The sequence below is a fragment of the Lagopus leucura genome, unplaced genomic scaffold (genome assembly GCF_019238085.1).
Source record: "Lagopus leucura isolate 7727_CA_CO unplaced genomic scaffold, USGS_WTPT01 Super-Scaffold_100159, whole genome shotgun sequence".
Taxonomy (NCBI): domain Eukaryota; kingdom Metazoa; phylum Chordata; class Aves; order Galliformes; family Phasianidae; genus Lagopus; species Lagopus leucura.
The window spans coordinates 14,640,370-14,660,658 of NW_024962335.1; the positions used below are offsets into that span (position 1 = coordinate 14,640,370).

The following is a 20,289-nucleotide window of genomic DNA, read 5'->3' on the forward strand; positions in this document are numbered from 1 at the left end:
CGGGACGGTCGGGCGGCACCTCCCGACAGTGGGGAGGCCGTGAAGAGAGGAAAGGGAGGAGGAGGCAGCCCGAGGCGGCGCATCCCGGGAGGAGCGAGGAACTCCCCGTTGCCGTCCTCCTCTCCGCGCATCCCGCGGAGAGCGGGGACCGCCGGCTGGCATCTCCCGGCTGCGGGACCGGAGTTGGAGCTGCGCGCCGGGAGCGGGGAAGGAAGGAAGACGGGGAAGAGGCGCCGGGCGTCCCGCCGCCGTCCGGGGGAGGTGAGTGCGAGGCCGTGTCGGTGCTGGGGCCGGGGGAAGGCGAGGAGCCGTCGGTCAGTGCCCCTCTGCGGGCGAACCGGGAGCTGTGCCGGGAGGGAGTCCCGGCTGCGAGAGGCACCTGCGCGCCCCTCCGGAGTTTCTCCGGGACTCTGAGGGTTCCCCAGCCCCGGCTGCTGTCGTCCGGGCGGGCTGCTCTGTCACCTCGTATCCGAGCGTCACTTCGTTCGGATCGTTAAGCCTCGCTCGCCGGGGTTGGAGGTGACTTGAAGTTTGGAGGAGCCTTATGTAACACTTTTTGGAGAGGCTGTGCAACGTTTTGTTTTTAGAAAGCGAGCGGTTTCTTTGCAGAGCGGTCTTGATTCGCGTTCTCACCTGAGCGCAGCGTCCTCTGCTTTGTTCAACTTGGAACGCGGGGGTATTGCTGGAGATAGAGCCGAGTTTTTCCCAATGTGCGTTAAGAAAAAAATTAGCCTAGGGAGGCATCTGGGCAGTGGTAACCGGATCTAAACCTTTTAGTGTACGTATAGCCTATCTGCACAACACTTTTGTTGCACTCTTAAATTAATCACAGGAACGTTTCCACGGCACTGGTTGTCATTGATGTATTCTGGGAGGTACAGGCACCGGGATAGAAAAACTGATGAATCCGAAGTCCTGGACTTTTTTTTTAAAATGAGGTTTTACTGATAGAAGGAAGAAAAAGCACTGGGCTAAACAGACTGCTGTGTTAAAACCAGACTTGCCAATTGCCAACAGGTCAGCATGTTTTATTTAATGAAATGTTCTGGATGCAGAGTAATTTTCTTTGTATAGCATTATTTTACTTGCTCAGAAGCAGCAGAGAAATGAGAAAAATGAATTGAAAGGTTGCCTAATTTCCCTGCAGTTCTGTAAGTGGCTGTCTTTCCAGCAAATAATAATAATAAAAAAAAGGTGAGCTTTTTACTTCACATGAAAAGGCAGGGAAGTGATTTGCTACATATTCTTTTGACTCCTACTGCAAAGGTACGCTAGGGGGACTAGTTAGTGTGGGTTTTGTTCCCATTCATTGGTGAAAATACACCTATGAAGTGAAGACTTCTTGCCTTCTATTGCTTCATCATTAGGCTGTAAGCTTAAAGGAAAAATCATACGTGTAAATGTGAAGGCTGAGTTTAGAGCAAGAGAGAATACTTCAACAAAATCATTTCGCTTTGTTTTGCATTCCCTGCTGTAAGCAAAGATAAGTTATCAAAGGCAGGTTTACTTAGAAGAACAAAACAAGAAAAAAATACCCCCACAAACTTTCTGTCTCTGTTGCAGTTTTTGTTTTGTTATTTTAAATGGAGAGATGACTGAGGTGGAACAGGTCTCCTTGGGCTTCTTGAGAAATGCAAGTTTCTGGTAAATATTACAAGTTTGAAATGTGAAATTCCTATTGCTTAGGTGTCCTGTAACAGCTCCTGATCAGCAAGGCTGCAAGTCATGTAGAAGCTGCAGGATCAGCAGAGTCTCTGATGGATAACTGGACTGGTAGGTTCTTTGTGTTTCTTCTTTCCTTTAATTGCCCACTGTGGTACCGGATTCCTTTTCTTCATTCCATTGATGTTTAATTCCTGCAATTTTTGACTTATATTCTGTATTGCTTCTTTTCTGTTTAAAGTGCATGCTCTCTTTTCAGTTGCCTGGTAAGGAAGCTTGGATATATTTGCATGGCAGTATGTAGCAAGATTCACTTTTTAGTATTAGATATATTAATTTAAGCTTTTTCTTTAGCATTCAACTGTTGTGAAAATATAAGGGTTTTCTTTCAGGTCTGGAGAAAATTGCACTGAGTTTTTCTTTAAAGGAGCACTCAAAATACTGTTACTCACGGATGTGTTGGATTCTGTATGCCAGCTATTCAGTCTGCTGTAATTCTAAAGCACGGTCCCTCAAAAAGCCAAACTGCACAGCAGTTGTGAATAATTGTTTGTCGTGTGACAACATTGACATCTGTCACAGTCTTGATCTGCTAAAATTTCAGAGTGTAGGTCTTAATATTAGCAAAAGCAATATTTCTCCTGAATGAATTATGTTAGGAACTTGCTAGACTTGGCATTTCTCATGTATACCTCTATTGCTAAATGGAAGTGTTCTTTAATATGGTTTTAAAGGAACGAAAGTCCAAAGTATTTTTTTTTTGTTTGACTATTTCTTGCTGAAATGTTTATTTCCTTAGTTTTAGCTGGACTAAATGATTGGTTGTCAGTAGACCCTTAATGGAATATAATACCCTCTCGTTCTCTGATTTTTTGTGTATGTGTCTGCCTTGTAAGGAGTAATCCTAAACACGCACAAAAAATCCAAGCTATTTTGCCAGATGATTTTAAACTGAAGGCTAATCTATAATGTGATGTAGCAGAAATGCTAAGTCATGGCCCGAAACAGTGATTGAGCACCTGGTGGGAAGGCAGGGCCAACCCAGGGGAGCTCAGCTGCATGCAGTGCACCTGAGTGACCGGAATGTGTGAGGCCAGGATCCATCCCTTCCCAGACCTCATTTAAGGGTTGGCAGTGGAGGTGACGGTATCTTATTGGAGATCCCTGCTTACCTGAGGCATCCCAAGGGTAAGCCGCTTCTTTCCTTTATTTCTGTGCCCACAGTTGTTGCACTTGAGCAAATCCTCACTTGCTGCAGTCTGGGGCTTTGCTGTCATTGCTGTGCTTTCCATCATATTACACCTGACTGTGAATTCTTGGTTGCCTGTGCTGATCTCAATCCACATGTGAACTCTGAAGGGAGTTGTTTGTCTGGATCCAGTATGGCATATGGACCTTCTCCTTTTTATTTTATTCTGCCCAGGCACCTGGGTTTGTGTGAAGGCCTCTGTTACTGAGCCCTTGCTGGCTTTGATTAAAGACCTTTCACGAACTGCGTTAGAATTAATTTAAAAGTAGACGTTATAAGGATATGAGATTTGCTGTGTCTGCTTTTTCCTTTCACCTATGTGTGCTGACAACATCAGCACAAAGTACTTGAGATGAGGACATAATGGCCAATGCAGATTTACATTTGGTCATGTATGAGTTTATCTACACAGAGTTATGTTATTTTCCTAATTCTGTTGGCTCGAGAACTTTCTGAACACTAGTCTTGCGCATACATTCAGAAACACATGCAGTACTTTTACCCCGTTAATAGTCTGTTTTTGACCCTTTTTTTTTTTTTTTTTTTTTTGTGGTGAATGCTAGCTTTAAAAATCAGTCACTTTTTTGTTATTTCCCACTTGGTGTAATTTATGAGCTGGAGAGTCAGAACTACCACAAGGGAAAGGAATTTTATTCTTCCTTTTTTGCTTTTTCCATTTGATTGCTTTTTTTTTTGTTTGTTTGTTTTAGTCTTCCTTCAGATTCTCCTTGTGTCCCTTCCCACTCCTACCTGGGGATAAGGGCTAAGAAATGAGCATTGTACTTCATAGGAGTTCATGACTCCTTTTGGCAAGACTTGGCTTAGCATTTGGAAGTCTGTCGTCTGCTGTCAAAGCTCATTCAATGCATGGTTGTGAAAGGAGAGTAACAGTTAGCAAACTATATTTTACAGGGAACTTGGTGGCTCAGAAATCAAAGAGAAATTTGATGGAAGGGATTATCCTGGCTTTGGCAATGACTTTGAAGCAAAACTGCCAAGTCTGGAATCCTTGTGTAAGTGCCATCTGTGTCAGAATTAGAAGCAAACAGTGTAAAATAGTTCCTTTACCTGTTTTAATTTGCAGACCTGACCGTATCTGATCTAACACTACTTAATTTCCAAATAACTGTTCTTTCTAGAATGTAGGTGCTATTTCCACAGCAATTGAGTTAACTGGGTAGAAGCTGCACTTTAAATTGACAAGAGGAGCTACAGCAACGTCTGTTTAGTGCAATAGGAAAAATCCAGACCTAATCACGTAGCCTGGTGGAAGCTGAAAATCTGAGGTAGTGCAGGAAGAGTGCAGTCTGTCTTGCCAACTTCTGTGTAAGGTAGATATGCTTGGAAAATAATAATAAGAAATAACTGTTAAGGAGTTCTCTGTCATTTTACTTCCCATCTCTCGACCAGCGCTGTAAGGAGATAGGTGCCACAACTCTACAAGACCTTTTGGACTGTTGTTCCTTGAATTGTTTTTGTTACTGTATCAATTTCAGGGAATGGAAGAGTGCTGTTGCAGGTAGTAACCCAGGCCTGATGCATGCTGAAAAATATTTGACAGCTAAGACTTAGTAAGCTGGAGAAAACCATAGAATTATGTTACTTTGGAATCTTTATTTAAATTTAAATACAAATGAGTAGAATGAAGGCTCTTGTTTTAGAAAGATGAGCGAGGAAGAGAACAGAAGGGGCAGAGAAGTGAGGAACAGCAACTGTGGAATTAGAAAAGTAAACTCTTAGTTTACTTAGAAATTTCTGGATAGACTTTTGTACTTATTTAGGGATTTAGGAATTTATGTCTATTTGGAAAAAGAAATACTTCTCACCCTAGAATAGAAAGTGTTACTGGGTGATGAATGGGTGGAATTAGAAGAATTGTGAACTGTTTGGATGAGGTGGAGTTTCCAACTCATATTCAGACTTTTCAACTCAGCTTCCCCACGTTAGTTTTCAGTTTTCTCTTCTTTCTGATTCACTGGTGTGCCCTTAAACCTCAGTAGCCTCAGTAATGAATTTCTTTGGAGACAGTTTTCCATTCTGACTTCAGCTAATGCTGCTGGTCAATACTGCAGATGGAATTCTATGTTCAGAAATTACTGAACTTCAGTTTATGATATTTTTTTTATTCAGTGTTTTTTTCAGACCAAAGGTACTGGAAAGATGTATGCCACTGGATAGAAATAGGAAATTAAAACCAGTCATCTAGTATTACTAAAAACCTCAAATATGTTCTTTAGATCGTGTTGCTCTTAAGAATCTTAGCTTTCATTTGCTTTCAAACAGAAGGGAGTCTTAGGCTTCCCATTTCTTGTAGAAAATGAACTGACGTTATCCCTCCAAGCAGAAGTTAAATTGTTTCTGTAGTCTCATTTTTTCAGTCCCGAGACTGGTTCTAGAACATGACTCAGATTTAAGCACAGGGAGGTTATCATTCATTTTAGGCAAGACTTCTAAGATAAAATATTGGCTACCAAGCTTGAGAATTCTTAAGATAAAGTTGGTTACTACATCTTTAAAAGGATTAAATTGTGTTTTGGATTTGTTATTAAGTGTGATGCAACAAGATGCTGCTCTATTAAAGTAGAGAACTGGAACACTGAAGGCTGGAGACTCCTGTGAAGGTGGATTTTTTTCCAGTTGTCATTATTAGAATATTTTACTGTTTATGTCTTTATCCTTGGTCTTTGTGAGCTTTTTATCATAAACTGCATTCATGAGAAATCTTTATCTTCCATGATTTCCAAGTAGTAGAAATCAGTAGGTGATGATGCCATAAGCACTTGTAGTTGCCTGGGAAGTTGCAGTGCTCTCCCATACTGACTGACATTAGCTTTCAGAAAGCAGCAAAGTGGTAGAAGCATGCTTGTCTTCATTAGAATGAATCTTGACAAAACACAGGATGATGCAAATGGAGAAAGGAGGGATAAAAAAAAAATAAATTGGTACTGATACTGAGTCCATAACAATTTGGGACCCAGGAGGGGCTAAAACAAATCAGTTTAAACCTCAGTACAAATCAGGCAAGAAAGGGAGAACTTTGTATTTGATGGCATTTATCCTATGACAGATTTGAGACCACTGTAGTGCGGTATGAACCATTACCTTGGCAAGAGAAAATCAAATGTGCAAATGGAGGACGTTTCAGATACAACTGTCCTAAACTGGGCATCCAGCAATTATCTTTTGGTTAAAACTTGAAAAAAGCAGCAGTGTGTATGCTTGGTCTAGGATGGGTTCGCATGATTCCATGGCTGCTTTCAGACCTCCAATGTGAAAAAGAAAGTAAGTTAACTGGCTGCATTTCATTATGAATACTGTGGTCTTTTTGCCCTTTCCCTTGTTCTTACTACAAGCTTAGTGCATCTTTGGGCTGGTAAGTTAAAATAGTAGCTTTGTGTCGTTCAGACCCATTGTTTAAAGTATGGTGACGAAGGACCTGCACTGCTGACATTTCCTTCTTGTATGAATGCTTTCCATTAGGAATGACTGATGTGTGGCCAAAATCAGGTCATTTTGCACCTGGTTTATATGGCGGGGAACTGTGTACTGTTACTTCTTTTCTGTGCAATTATCGATCTGGGAATTTACATCTTTACTGCTGGTATCCAAAGCCTTGCAGGTTTTGCCTTGCTGGGTCAGTTGGTTGTAGAATCTCAACTTCTTTATACTGCCATTGTCCTCTGCTATCATGCCAGTGCTCACGTGTGTCATCTGAGGTACGTGAACCTGCATCATATAGGAGGAAGACCTGAAGTACTGTCCAGTAAGCTTAGATCCTGATTTCTGTTACAATAACAATGGAACTGTGTGCAGTTGGTGAATTTATATATATATATATTTTTTTTTTCCTCATTAGGATGAATGAAGTAGTAACTTTGTGCCACTGGTATGTGAAAAACTGAAGGTGATGACAGAAGTTTTCCTTTGCAGTATAACTTTGCTGATTTTCCAGTCTTAGGCATGATGTGGAAATAAATTCATGGGTTCTTGAATGCTTTACAATGCAGTTTAGGACGAGGCAGAGGACAATGCAGAAACTTAAAATGATGCTCAGCAGGTAAAGTGATTTGAGCAGAGTTCCCCAGGTGGTCAGTCAAAAAGCAAAGAGCAGATCACTGGTTTCCTGAGTCACTGTCTTGTGCTTTGAGCATGTGAAAACACCTGTGTCTTTAGCAAAAAATTATTGCTTAATATATTTGTGCCTTAGATGATAAAATGGTCTCTGATAGTCAGGATATAGTATTTTTAAATGTAAATGTGCATATGTACATCTTCAAAAAATGACTAATAATTATAAGTTATTGAACTGGATAAATGAAGCTCGCCTAGTAGAGATTACAGATGCTCTCTGTTGATTTAGAGGCAGTGCTGTGACCAAGGAAAGACAGGAATGTTTTTCTTCTCCAAAGCAGAAAATAGTATGCTTAAAGGAGAAGGAAATGGGAGAATGCTTGTAGGAGTAAACAGCAATATCTTGGTCTTCAGAGCTTGTAGATTAATGTTCTTTAAGTATATAGAGTTTTATCTATGGATGGATGGTGCTAAGAAACTTGGAGAGTGAAACCGCCACAGACCATTGAGCCAGCAAATGTAGCAGAAGTCATCATAAATGAACATTAAAGAGGCCAAAATCTGCGCTGATTTATTGATAGATGCTAACTGGGTAAAAAATACCGTGCTTCTACTGGTGAAGTTTTATATTGGTTTTAGGTTGTTTTTGAGCACTGATAAGCAAGGGCAGGCACAGCATCTGTCTCAGCAGAAGGCTACTTCCATGCTTGTATGGTGTGTGTCCCACTGTCAGATTGAAAAATGTGTCCTACGTCAGTGGTAAAGATTTCTAGAACTGTAGTTAGTATCAGGAGTTCTCTGAAATAATTGTGCAGTGTATCTTCTGTTTTGTTGCATTTTCTTCCTTTGCAGCTTTGTTCTGCATTGGAGGTTAATATGTTGAAGAAGGTTGATGATTTCATTTTTTTTCCCCATTTCTTTATCATAGATGCTTTCATATCTTTTTATGGCCTTGTATGGGGCATTTGGGAAAGCATCTTGACTTTTTTTGGTTGAAGTAGTGAAATTATGAATGTAGGATAGAAAGCAGTTATTTATTAATATTATGAGCACACCTAGAGGCTTGGTCTCCATTTGTTCAGGGTGAAGCACAAATACAACAACTCTGTGTACGTTAAGGGTACTTAGTGAAATATACTGCTCCTTTCTACCAGCCTGAGCACTGGTGCATGGCTGGAACTTCTCTGACACAGCAGTGTTTTTAGAGAACGCTGAGAGGCTGAGGGTTGGAAGAGATCTCTGAAGGTCTGCTCATGCTTTCTGGTCAGGTGGCCCATATCAGGTACCCACTGCAGTGTCACCTGTACTGGTCTGCTCTTTGTTCCTTATCCATGAACTCTTAGCTGACTCATCATCAATCCTCAGGCAGATCGCCATGTATTTCAGCTGCTCTCTGATGTATAGGGTGATGACTCCCATCTCCTTGCTTTTTGTTGCTTGTCCTTCCTAAAGAGCCCATGCCTTTCCATTGCGGCAGTCCAGTCAAGCAAGCCATCGTACCATGTCTCCATGATCCCCACAAAATCACAGCTGTGCAATTGCACCCAGGTCTTTTAATTCCTTGTATTTATTCATACTTAAAAATACATATATTAAAAACAAAAGTGCACAAATGATGGGAGCAATTCAGATAAAAGCACTGTTTCTGCCAGTATAGGTGTGACTACAGTGGCAGCTTCTGCTAGCCAAGTTACATCAATCAATCATTGCACTGTCAGTCAACTGAGCTGAGATGTTAAAAATTCCGAAGCGTGAAACTGTTTCCTGCCCAAAAGAGCTTACAAAATACTGAAGAGTGTGCTAATGTGTTTGAAAGCTGATAGTTTGCGCTTTTTTTTTGAAGTTATACTTTTCATCTTGGTAATTTGTCATTTTGACTAATGCTGGCTTATTCTTTAACAGTTTGTATTCTTGTATTGCGATCCATTGGTTGCAGCAACATGGGCCAGCTGAAACAATTCTTTGCAACATAACTGTTTTTCTCTGTCAGGTTATCTTGCTCTTTAATTGAGGTGGTATTTTAAGTATTTTTTATAACTGACTTGAAAGTGCTGAAATAAAATCTTACAGCAGTATGTGTAACACCAATTTTTTGGCCTAACCAAACAGAAACCTCTAAGAGAATGGAGACAGATCCCACTGCACCTGCCTTGTGATTGTCATCTGTGGAGGTGAGGTGAATCTAACATGGCAGGAACTGAGTCACTCATCACAGATAGCAAGAAATCCAGCTTCCCTTGTGTTTTCTTATTTGCTATGTGTATCTGCATTTCTGTTGCAGCTTTTTTGATTTTTAAGAACTTGTTCTGTTTGGTCTGTTTTAAGTCAGGTACGACTATCATTTTAGGACTTAATATCTTTGACTAAGTCGAACAAAATGGGATTTTTGGTTAAACTTTAGTGCATTGAGCACTGATATTTTATCAGGGCAGAAATAAGATTATTAGGAGTGAGTAGTGTTTTTCAGGGGCTGTTTGTGATGTTGACTTCAATCTTTGCAGTGAGGCATCATTCTCAAATTGTTCAGGTTATCTCAGATCTATTTTGGAATGCTCACTACTGCTAGACAAATAATTGAGGTGATAATTCCTAAGTTAGCTATTCCTGCGAAATATCAACCCAGCAACCAACTTCGGTGCTTTTGTTGCTGCCTGGAACTCTGAGTTGACTGTGGTAATCCATTGCAAGTTTTGACTAGTAACCAGCTGTGCTAATCTAGGCTGAACAATGGGAGGACATGGAACCTGTGGTCATTGCTCCTAGCTAGTCTCTGTTCCTGTCTTTATCAAATTCACATCCTTGTTATTTTTTTTTAAGGCCCTACTCAAAACTGCAGCGAGGCTGTTCCTGTTAAGTTCACGAGGATTCAAGCCAGAGCATTAATGAGCTGAAGTGAAAAACATTGCCATTTTCACTTTTCCTAAGAGCCATTTCCCTGAAATCAGTGCTGCTCATAACGGAGCGAGTGCGGTACTACCCGATGTAGATGAAAATCTGTCAGTGTTGCACTTTCTGATTGCCTCTCCATACATTTCTGCTGGCTTTCACTGTGGTGGAACGTTGGTAGGAAGACAGTGATGCTTCTGGATGGCATGGAAATCTTAGTAGAGACCCCAGTTTTGATCTACGTGAGTAGCACTGGACACTGCAGATAGGTGTGAACATAGCATGCAAGTCTTTCTGATGAATCTTTTTGCAGAAGTCTTTCCCGTTAGCTGTGGCTAAAGAGCCATGAAGCACCCTAAACAAAGAAAATGGAATTCAGCAGAGTACGTAATGGGCAAATTTACACAAATTATGGCTTTGTATCTAGCACCTTGATTCTGCTGGACATATGTGCCTTTTGATACTGTTGTAATGGACATAGCAAAGCTTTTACGTAGTGATATAGAATAAAAAAGATTTGCAGTGCTGATTTAAGAAAAACAACAGAAATTTCAGCTGTGAAAGTGCTAGTGTTGAAAGCGGCCCAAGTCTATCAGTGTCTCTTGGTATTTAATGTTGTAGTATTCCTTTGTTATGTTAGTACTGGAGAACCTGTTCTGATGTGTCATTAAGATGGGAATGAAACCACATTATGCAAAACTGAAGTATCAGCGGTCTGTCCATTTACTTTCTATCCTCTTTTCCTGCTTCTTTTCCATGAAACAATGGTTGTTTCTATCTCTGCATGTTAACGTTTGCCAAGTGAAATATTTAAGATATTTTGCTAAATATTTTGCTTTCATTTAGAATTAAGTTTCATTCAAGATATTCTTGTCATGGCCTACCGTTGGTGTTAATGCTCTGATTTTAAGAACCTTTGATTTTATTTATTTATTTTTTTTTAATTTTCTTTTTACTGGCAAGGCACAAGTTATAGATATGTGAGGTTTTGCTGTAATTCCAGGAATAGCTTTGTGGTGCAGACAAGAATCTGTACTCTAGAGATGGTTTCGTTGAGGGCTTCATTAACCATAGAAACATATCTGAGATAACCTTTTATGTTTATGAACTGGGATGTGGATGGTATGTTTAATTAATCCCTCTAAGCGTTTCTGCATGGCCAAGATGCTGTCATATCTGCACCATCTTTTTTTACCTTTCTTAAGTCTGCAGCTGATGCGTAGACTGAAGTTCTGTATTTATTTCTATAAACAATTATTTCTATAAAAATACTACTATTCCAATAAGGGAAAGATTCTCTAGCCATCGTGGCACAGTTTGTGCAGAATTTTTTGCCAATGTTAAATAACAAATGGGAGGAACAAGTTACATAAGAACCTCATTAAAACACTGACATCTCTTGACTGTCTGTCCCATGTTTAATACATCTAGAACTTGTGGATGCTCTGGATCTGTTAGGATAAAATCCCTTTGAGGTGAAGACAAACATGGAATGTTAGTTAGTCAGAAATATTATCTTTAGTCTGTGATGGTCACTAGCTCCTGTGTAATTATTTACAAGGAATAGTGGTTTTAAAACAGTTTCTAATTTTCTTTAATTGACTAGGAAATAATTTGTATATGTTATTTTCCATCTGCTTATAGATCTACATCCGTAAAAACATTTAGGGCTTTGCTGACCAAACTGCTAACCTGAAATAAAGTGTAAATTGACATAGGTCTCATTTCTGTAAGTACAATTTAGGAAATTGTATTAGCATGTTGCAGAACCATTGAGGCTAATTCCATTCATTTAGGAATGTAATGTCAAGATTCCTCTTGACTTGAATTCATGATCGTAAAAAGCTCTAAGTTTTCTTTGGCTCTCAGTGGTATTCGTTACCTCTAAAGTTTTGCCTTGAATAATTATGTTAAAAAGTGTATTTACTTTCTAGAAGAAGGGATGGCTTACTTCACAGAGCAAATGAAAGACTTTCATGGCATTATATCTGCATGTGTCTTTTCAGTATTAAGAATTTTCATGTCATAAGAAGCACATTTCTTCCTGTACAAATGTGAAATTGTGTTGTAAATGAAATCTCTTAATTACTGCTCAGCTTCGCTAAGCTATTTGCTTGAGTCAGCAACTGCTGAAAAATACCATAATTAAGAAGCAGAAATTTAGGACTGAAGATTTTAAACATTTCATTCTTCCCCATCATTAAGAGAATAGTGGTGTAGCGTTCAGGAGGAAGAATGTTCTAGTTTCAATAAACAGTGTTCAAATTCTTGTATTACAGGCTTATGGTTTTTAGATTAGAGTGGCATGTTCTTGTTTCTCTTCCACCTTCTCACTTGCAGTCTAACTGTTGGGTTTGCATCTAGTTTTTAGACTTGACTGTTTACTTTATAGCTGTATTATTTTTTTTTTCGGTAGTCTGGTTTTGAAACACACTTCAGGTTAGGTGGTTTATGCCTCTCTGGGAAAAGGTTGCCTTGAGATCAGAAGTTGATGGTGTGTTGTTTGTTCTTTTTCCTTATTGATAGATATGAAAGTATCCTGAAAATTGTTCTTGGCGATTGAGAAGCTTGACTGCAGTGAGATCTGTAGTTTCTACGGAGTGGAGCTGGCATGATAGCCTGCATGAGATTTGTGGACTGCTTTGTAAAATCATCCAGTTGTCTGCTTAGGACTGTACAGAGTATCAATTTCTCATTCTGTCTGAGGCCCAGGTTAAAATCCTAATTTTGCACTATGTGGAAAGTGAGCAGTTTTACTTAGCTCTAGCCTTCATTTTGAGATAGACTGTAGGATGCTTACACACTGTAGTCTGTAGTGAATGCTGTGAATATTCTCATTGAAACAGGTGGTGTCATCTGAGAGTAATGACTCCCTTGTGGCATCCCTGAATGCACAGTGACCAATGATAGTAGTACTTGCTCAGTTTTTTTTATGCTTTACTTACATTTGGATTTTGTGCACACTGTAGAACAGAAATAATTTAATGAAGTATTTATACTGTGGTTAGCACAGGAAAAAAACATAGGTCTTTGGTAATGCCTGGCAACCACAGTTCATAAAGCCTAGTATGGTGCTCAGTAAATACAGCATTATGCAGTTAGACAAAGCTGGCAGGTCTAATTAAAATCACACCTTTTATCCTGATGTTACTGAATGTACCTTTAAACTGTAGCCTAGATTCTCTCTCTTAACAAGTGAGAGTATTTTCCTGTTTGCCACTCATAACTGTGGAGGATTCCAGTCTTTAGAAAACACAGGTAAGAATAGCTATATTATTAGAACAAAAGTGGAAATATTAAAAGTAAAGAAGGGAGGATGCAAAAACCATTCCGTAATCCTCTGTGATAATGACCTTAAGCCACGCGTCCTTGTGATTTATGCACTTGTTTTTATTTGTTCTCTTTGACAGAAAGCTGTGTCACTGAAGAGATGTGATAATAACCTGTTTGATACGATTGTAGTCACTTGTATTTATGGAAAAAATAATTGGAGGCCACTTAACGGATTTAGTCATTCTTGCTATATGCGTTTCACCTCTGATGTCAACTTGGTAGTTTAGATGGGATTTGGCAGGGACTTATGCTCACATTGTTCTATCCCATTACACATAGAATTGTCTTCCTTTTTCTTTTAATATGTTGGAAGACTGATGTGCATGTACCTTTCCTTTAGTTTGTATACATGTAGTCTGCATATATGAGTATAGATTGTCAGAATTTGCAGTTTACTTGCTGGAAGTATGCTGTTGAATCTATAAAAAAAAAAACACATTGAGACAAGCAATCTAAAGAAGAGGAAGAAAATAAAAATAAAAACAAAACAACAACAACAAAAAACCTGGTGTATTTCTTTAATCTCTATTGCAACCTCAGTTTCTTAGTACTAAGTGTTACTGAGGATCTCTAGGGGGTGAAAGTGAGTTTCAGGTCTTAGGTACCTGACTTATTCCGAGAGTCATGTGCTTGAGTAGCTGAAGAAAGTGGAAGAAAGATAACACGCTGGAGCACAAGTCTAAGAGATAGAGGCCTTGTTGATCTGTTTTGCTGTTATTGAGGTGGGAGGAAAAAATCTGAGGGGATTTTTTTTCTTCTGAAAGGAAATGCTTGCTGCTTCTGTGACTGTACATCTTCTCTGCATTTAAAATGTTACCTTTGTTTATTATCTATAACCTTGTAATGAAAAAGTCGTTCTAGTGCAAGTCTTTTATGTTAGCTAAACTCAGTTGGCTTCCCTGCTGTGACTTCAATAATGCATCATTTCCTAAGTTCAGAGGATTTAATGCATTTCAGGTGAATCTGTGAGTTGCTATTAGATGGTTAGAAGAAAAACGGCTATAATAGATTGGATGCAAAAGCTGCTTCCCCGGCTTCTTTCCCATCCCGCCCACTAACATGCAGAAGCATCTGCCTCTCATCTCCTCTTTGCCTGGCATGCTGTGTGAGTGCATTTTGACAAACGTTTAATGAGCAGGGATCTTTGGAAAACCTATGAGAGAAAATAACAGCGGTGAGAAATGAAAGTAATTTTGTCTTACTAGATAGATTGCTACTTATGCAATAGAGGGTGATGCTGTGGCAAATGAAAATACTTCTGTAGTAAATGTTATCACAGCAAAAGAGCCTGTCGTTTCTAGCTCTGCTGTAATACAGCATCTCCGAGTTTATAACGATTATTTATAACTTCAAGAAAGTGCAGGTGGTTTTTGCTTATATTCTTCACAGAAGTTAGATGCTTTTTTTTTTTGTAAAATTTCATGAATATGTCTTCTGTCTCGAGTTATTTGAACACTGTGATTGAGGGAGTGTGCTTTTTAATTGAAAACACTAAGATTTTGAACTTTGTGTATTTGCGAATAGGAATAAGTACTTAAATCTTCCCCATGCCACGAGAATACAGAAATGACATTTATTGCTTCAGTTGTTGGAACGTATGGGAAGGTATAAGAGGTTTGAGACCCCTGTATTTTCCTGAATGTGGATTTTCTGCAATAATTTTACTACTTAAGTAGTTTGGTGTAAGTGGATTTTTTTTTTTTTAGTGGTATTTAAGATTGGAAGGAATCATGTAGCATGCTCTGAAAACACCCTCAAATCTTTAATAAGTAATGCTACTGTTCATAGCACATGTGAAGCCTTAAGTAATTGTGCTAACATTAAGCGTTTGAAGAATTGCAGTCATTTGAATTGGATTTAATAGTTGTTTGTGTCTGGTAAAGAACTGGCAAAAAAGGAGAGCTGAGCAGTTCTCAGGAATCCTGGAAGAAAATCAAAGACGCAAATAATCTTGTTCTTGGATTTCTGCTTGTTTTTATGTACCATGTATTCCTGACCTAATAGAATAAAACGGTGTGAATTCTTCTGTATCTGCTTGGCTTGCCTCTATCTGTCCAGATTTCTATAATTTCAGCATCTCTTAAGCAAAAAAGTTTTTGAAGCTGAAGTGGAATGAAGATGCTGGGTAGAAATATTTGTATGGGGAATGAGTAAATTCTGCAAGTTGAATGCTGGTGTAAGCATGGAAAATAGTAAAACAAGGAAAGAGAATGGAAGCCTTGTAAAAACTAGGTTTTTTTTCCCTTAATGTCCTTCTGAATTCATGTATTGTGTACAGGTGTTGATTTTTAAATACTATAATGTAGCTTGATGTTGGGAGGAGATGTTATATAAATTCAGTCATACCTTCAAAAAAAGGAAAATCTGCAGAAGTTGATAGCAATAAACATCATCCATTGGTAGGTACTCAGTAAGCATGTAAATGTTCTCCGTGCATCAGAACCACCCACTCTGTTTCAGTAGCAACAGGTGGGAGAGAGCCTCACAGCTCTGGTGGAGCCAAGACAGGTCTGAGTAGATGACTAAGCTACTCAAAGGTATCAGCATTTCATGAAACTGACTAGGAGGTGTCTTCCCATGTGGAAGCACTGCAATTACAGAACTATCCAAAACTCTATGGCTTAGTAGAAAGACTCCGTTTTGCTTCACTGACAGACTGGCAAAGTTCTTTGGCCTATGGATAAATCTCTCGTAAGAAGAAACCTCATCATCCTACTGAAGCCTAGGGAGAACATTTTGTGGACTTGTCTAAACCATTCTAGTAGCTGTTTGGTTTAATTGATGTCATGTTCCTACTTAATATAAAAGACAGTTGTCGAAAGATTTGACCCATTAATGGAATTAAACTTTGATTGTTTGAGGGGAAAAACGTTGGTAGGCTACCTCTTTGACTTGTGGTCTGTATTTTCTGTAATATGTCTTTATTGTTGTTATCCAAATTCATCTGGTTCTGTTTTTCATCTCTTTACAGTTGTCATATTGAAACTGACTGTGGTACATGGTATATTTCTTTTAGCATTATTCATTCCTCAAAAGGCTAGCCTGATAGTAAACTGTGCATTGCTTGTTTGAAATACTAGAGGGATGCATCTGGAAGGTAAGACATCCCAGATAGATATCCTGTTGAGATGCAGTGGGGAATTTGTTTGGTATTTTTTATTTTCTCTTATCCAAGACAGGAGGATGCAGAAAGGTTGATCTTAATTTCTTGGTCTTTTCATTTTTATTTTTTTCTACAGTGAGATGTTTGCTAATGCTGGGGGAATTATTCTAATCATTGAGCCTGATGGAATCAGCTTGTAGAATTCCAGCAGTTATTCCTGGATCCAGGAATCACATTTCGTAAATAAACTGTACCTAACACAGATTTTTGAATCTTCAAGATTTGAATTTACAAGGAAGGCACCGCATTTCATTCTTTGACCCAGCAGTTGTTTTATCTTACATTGGAAGTGGTGTTTTTGAATTCTTTCCTTAAGTATTTCTGTAGGAAGCCAATTGATCAGTATGAACTAAAAGTCCAGGCCATTCAGACAATACTGTGCACCAATGCCCATTAGACCTCGAGAAGATGTTTTAAAGAACATAAAAGTTACAGGAGCTCAAAAGGCTGGATAACAATACCTATATTAAGCTTAGTAATAGCAAGTCCTGAATGGAACAAACAGTTGCAATTTAGTAGACTTACAAATATGGCAGTGAATTTTTTACAATGCCTTTATGAATGCAATAGGTCAGGTGGAAGAACAGATTTCTCAGAAGTCAAAAGAGCTAAATCTGGCAGGTGCTTGAAGAATGCAATCCAGTGAGAAATTCCAAATGAACTTCTTTAGCAAGATTAAAAATTACATGCAATTTGGAATTCTTGTTCGTGCATTTATAAAATTCTTTGCTTTTTGAACAGCCAGACAGTGTTACTAGTGAAAGAACATTCTTCTCCTACAAGATGACTTATCTGTGCTCTTCATTCAATTATGATATTTAAGTCAGTTCCTAAAATATCTTTGCAATTTAAACTAACCTGTTGTATATTTGGAAATACACAAATTCTTTTTCCCTGCAAGACTAACTCATTTTTTTTCCTCTAACCACAGCAGTAATCTGGTATTTTTCCGAACAAAGTAAAAAAATCTATAACTGCACTTTGACAGCCTGCTCCCTAGATAACTGTAGAGTCTACTGTTACCTTCCTGCACTGGCAGCATAAAACTAGAATACAAATGCTTTTTTGGTAGTAATGGATATCCCTTATGATTTCAAATGTAGTTTTCAGAGTGATTTATAATTGGTCACTGGATCGCTATGGTTGCCTGGATGATTTTTATAGGAGTGTGAAGGAAATGGAGAGAGAGGAGGAAGAAGGAACACTACAAGGCTGGCCTGATCCCAAAGCATCTCAGCCTTAAGTGTTCTGTTTTTGGGGTAGGCATCTGACTAGAGCCACCCCCAGCTGACATCTGTGGAGTGTGCGATCAGCTTTCTGCTCTCTGTGAAACTCGCGCTGAAGAACGGATCTCAGTCAGCATCAATCTCAAAGATGAGTAGTCATCTGTTATCCTCAAGGGATCTCTTTAGTAGGTAGAACAGTACTGAAGCACACTTTTATGGAGTTGTCTTTAGATCTACTGATGCTTTTAACTACTTTCTGTCACTTGACAAGGATTTAAAAAAAAAAAAGTTTTCTTGACCTTCTCATGGTGTTCTGTTATGCAAGATATTTCTTGGCCTATTTTACCAACGTGTGATTTTCTGTTGTATTTGAAATGCTTCTGTAAGTGAGCTATGTGAGTATTTTCTTAGGATTGGAAGTACCCTTCCCCTTCAATGGAGATATTTATCTTTCATTTTATACTCATCTCGTTTTGATCTAAACAGTTGAACTACTCATATTATAAAAATCTGTTTAATTTTCTGCATAAGAATGGACAAGATTGTGCTACTTTAAAGGGCTACCAAAGGAATGAGTTTGCTTTCTTTAGAAAAGGCATAACTCTAGGCCAAGCCAGAAGTGCACTCTGACTTGCCTTTTATCTTCATTTGTGCTAGAGCCATTTCAGATATCATCTGTAGCATAAGAGATGGCCTACTAATTTGTAGCACGAGGATTTCTTTGCACCTTTTCTATTAAATTTGCAAACACGAGTAGGAGAAAAGGTTAGTTGCTTCATCTTAAAAGAAGTTTAGATCCTGTAATCAGATGTAAATTGATGCTTTTTTCTTTCTTTTAATTCTCTTTTAACTTGATGTAGGCTTAAAAAATGTTTACCTAATCCAGACTTGTGGATTCTAGAGTAGACTGCTGCATTAGTATGTTTGGCCATGTTTTGCTTTCTCTGCCAAGAATTGTTTTCCTGTCTATTAATTGGAGCTGTCACTGTGCATGTTGAAGTAACAGTGATTTTTACATGCAGAACCAGCATACCAATCAGTAATTAGCCACAAGTTCAAAGTTCTGCTCCCTAGTGTAATGGTAAAGGTTCATGCCTAAAATACTGCCTTTGTCTTATGAACTCTATTTCCAATTCAAATTGATATTACAGGGGGGTAGATGATTCATTACTATAAATTCATTTGCAAGGGGATATCAGACCCAAGTCAATAAGCATAGTATCTTAAAGAGTGTGGTCTGCTGGGGGGACTGCTGGTCTAGGCTCCAAATGGGTAGATGTTTCTTGTGTGCCTGACTGGGAACTTCTAAGAGATTCTTGTAAAACAAAAAATAAGATATATTTAGTTAAACACACTTTTTTTTTTTTCTTGAACTTTTGATAGTATCAATTTCATGAACTTGATACCTTGATACCTGGTGCTGTCAAGATGTGGACTGAATGAATTAAATGATCCTGCCTGAATGACTGAAATGCTGTCCTCTTGGATAAGCTATCAATATTCATTTACTGGAACCACTGGTACTGCTGCAGGGGAAGAGCAACACTTGGCATATGTGTTTACACCCTGTGGAAATCTGAAGACAAAAAAAAAAAAGGTTATTGTCACATTAGAATTTTAGAAGAAATTATTTTACCATCATGGTCAGCCTTCATTTATGATGAGTTCAGGACTCTGAAACCTCAGATCTATCTGTCAAGACTGGTAAACATCAGTACATGTCTAGAAAATGAGAAATAACAGCACCCTTAGACACACTTGACCTCTGCTGATGTAGAAGTGGAAATTTGTAAGAGAAATCATAAATTTTTCATGACTGTGGTATGGATGGAAATGTGTGTAAGCATGAGAAGGAACAGCTGAACAAAGCAAAACAACTGAAGGTATGGCCTATGCTGATAGAAAAGGATACCATTTCCAGGACAGTGTTCCCACCAGTAAAACTGAGGAGTGGACAGTGGGTGAGAACTGGCCTAAGATTTTTGGTGATTGAATTTAGCAAGTTTCTGAGACAGAAAATTGGGACAGAGACTGGGAAGAGGGCAACCAACTGAAAAGTGTGGGGAACTTGATATTGATAAAATAAGTGCTGCATTTCATAAGACTGAATTGATACTTCTCAGACAGAAGCAACCTACTTGTGTGGATACTATTGTCTTGAAAGTCACTTTAGGAACTCCTGCTAATTTCATTAGATCAAAAAAAAAACAAAACAAAAAAAAAACTACTTTCCTTCTGGAAAAACTTAAGTTACTGTTTGTTTTTTCAGTCATGACTGTTGCAATCAATCCAACTGTTTGTGAATTCCTGACCATTCAAGGCATGCAAGCTGGTAACCTTACAGACAAGGGCTTTCTTTCAGTGACTTCCTTTTGTGAATTTTGTGTGGCGCTTCTATCTTGTCTCTGGACTTCTAGTGCTGCCATTCACTGTCATATGTAAAAATTCTGAAGGATGATATATCTGTGTAATGAAGTCTGTAAGAGGCTTTCTGGAATTTTTGTGTCAGGGCTCTTCTGTAGTTGAGGAAAGGTATGGATTTTTGTTTTTTATTTTTCCACAGTGGGAAGGATTGGTACATCTTTGTGGTTTTATGTACATGGCCCATTTTCAGGCATCTTGGGAAGTGTTATGAACAATATGAATCCCAGTAATGTGGAGTAAAGGCAAAATCAGCACAGCCTCCTTTGATGCTTAGT

At 38.7% G+C, this 20,289-nt stretch overlaps 1 protein-coding gene across 1 annotated transcript in view; it reads left to right on the plus strand.

The window, feature by feature from the left end:
• The first annotated feature begins 1 nt into the window (after position 1).
• Positions 2-20,289, plus strand: part of LARGE1 (LARGE xylosyl- and glucuronyltransferase 1) — a 277,571-nt gene continuing 257,283 nt past the window's right edge. The window contains exons 1-2 of the mRNA XM_042889480.1: positions 2-261; positions 1,687-1,773. The gene's annotated coding sequence lies outside the window, so the exon portion shown is untranslated. The remainder of the gene's footprint in view (positions 262-1,686; positions 1,774-20,289) is intronic.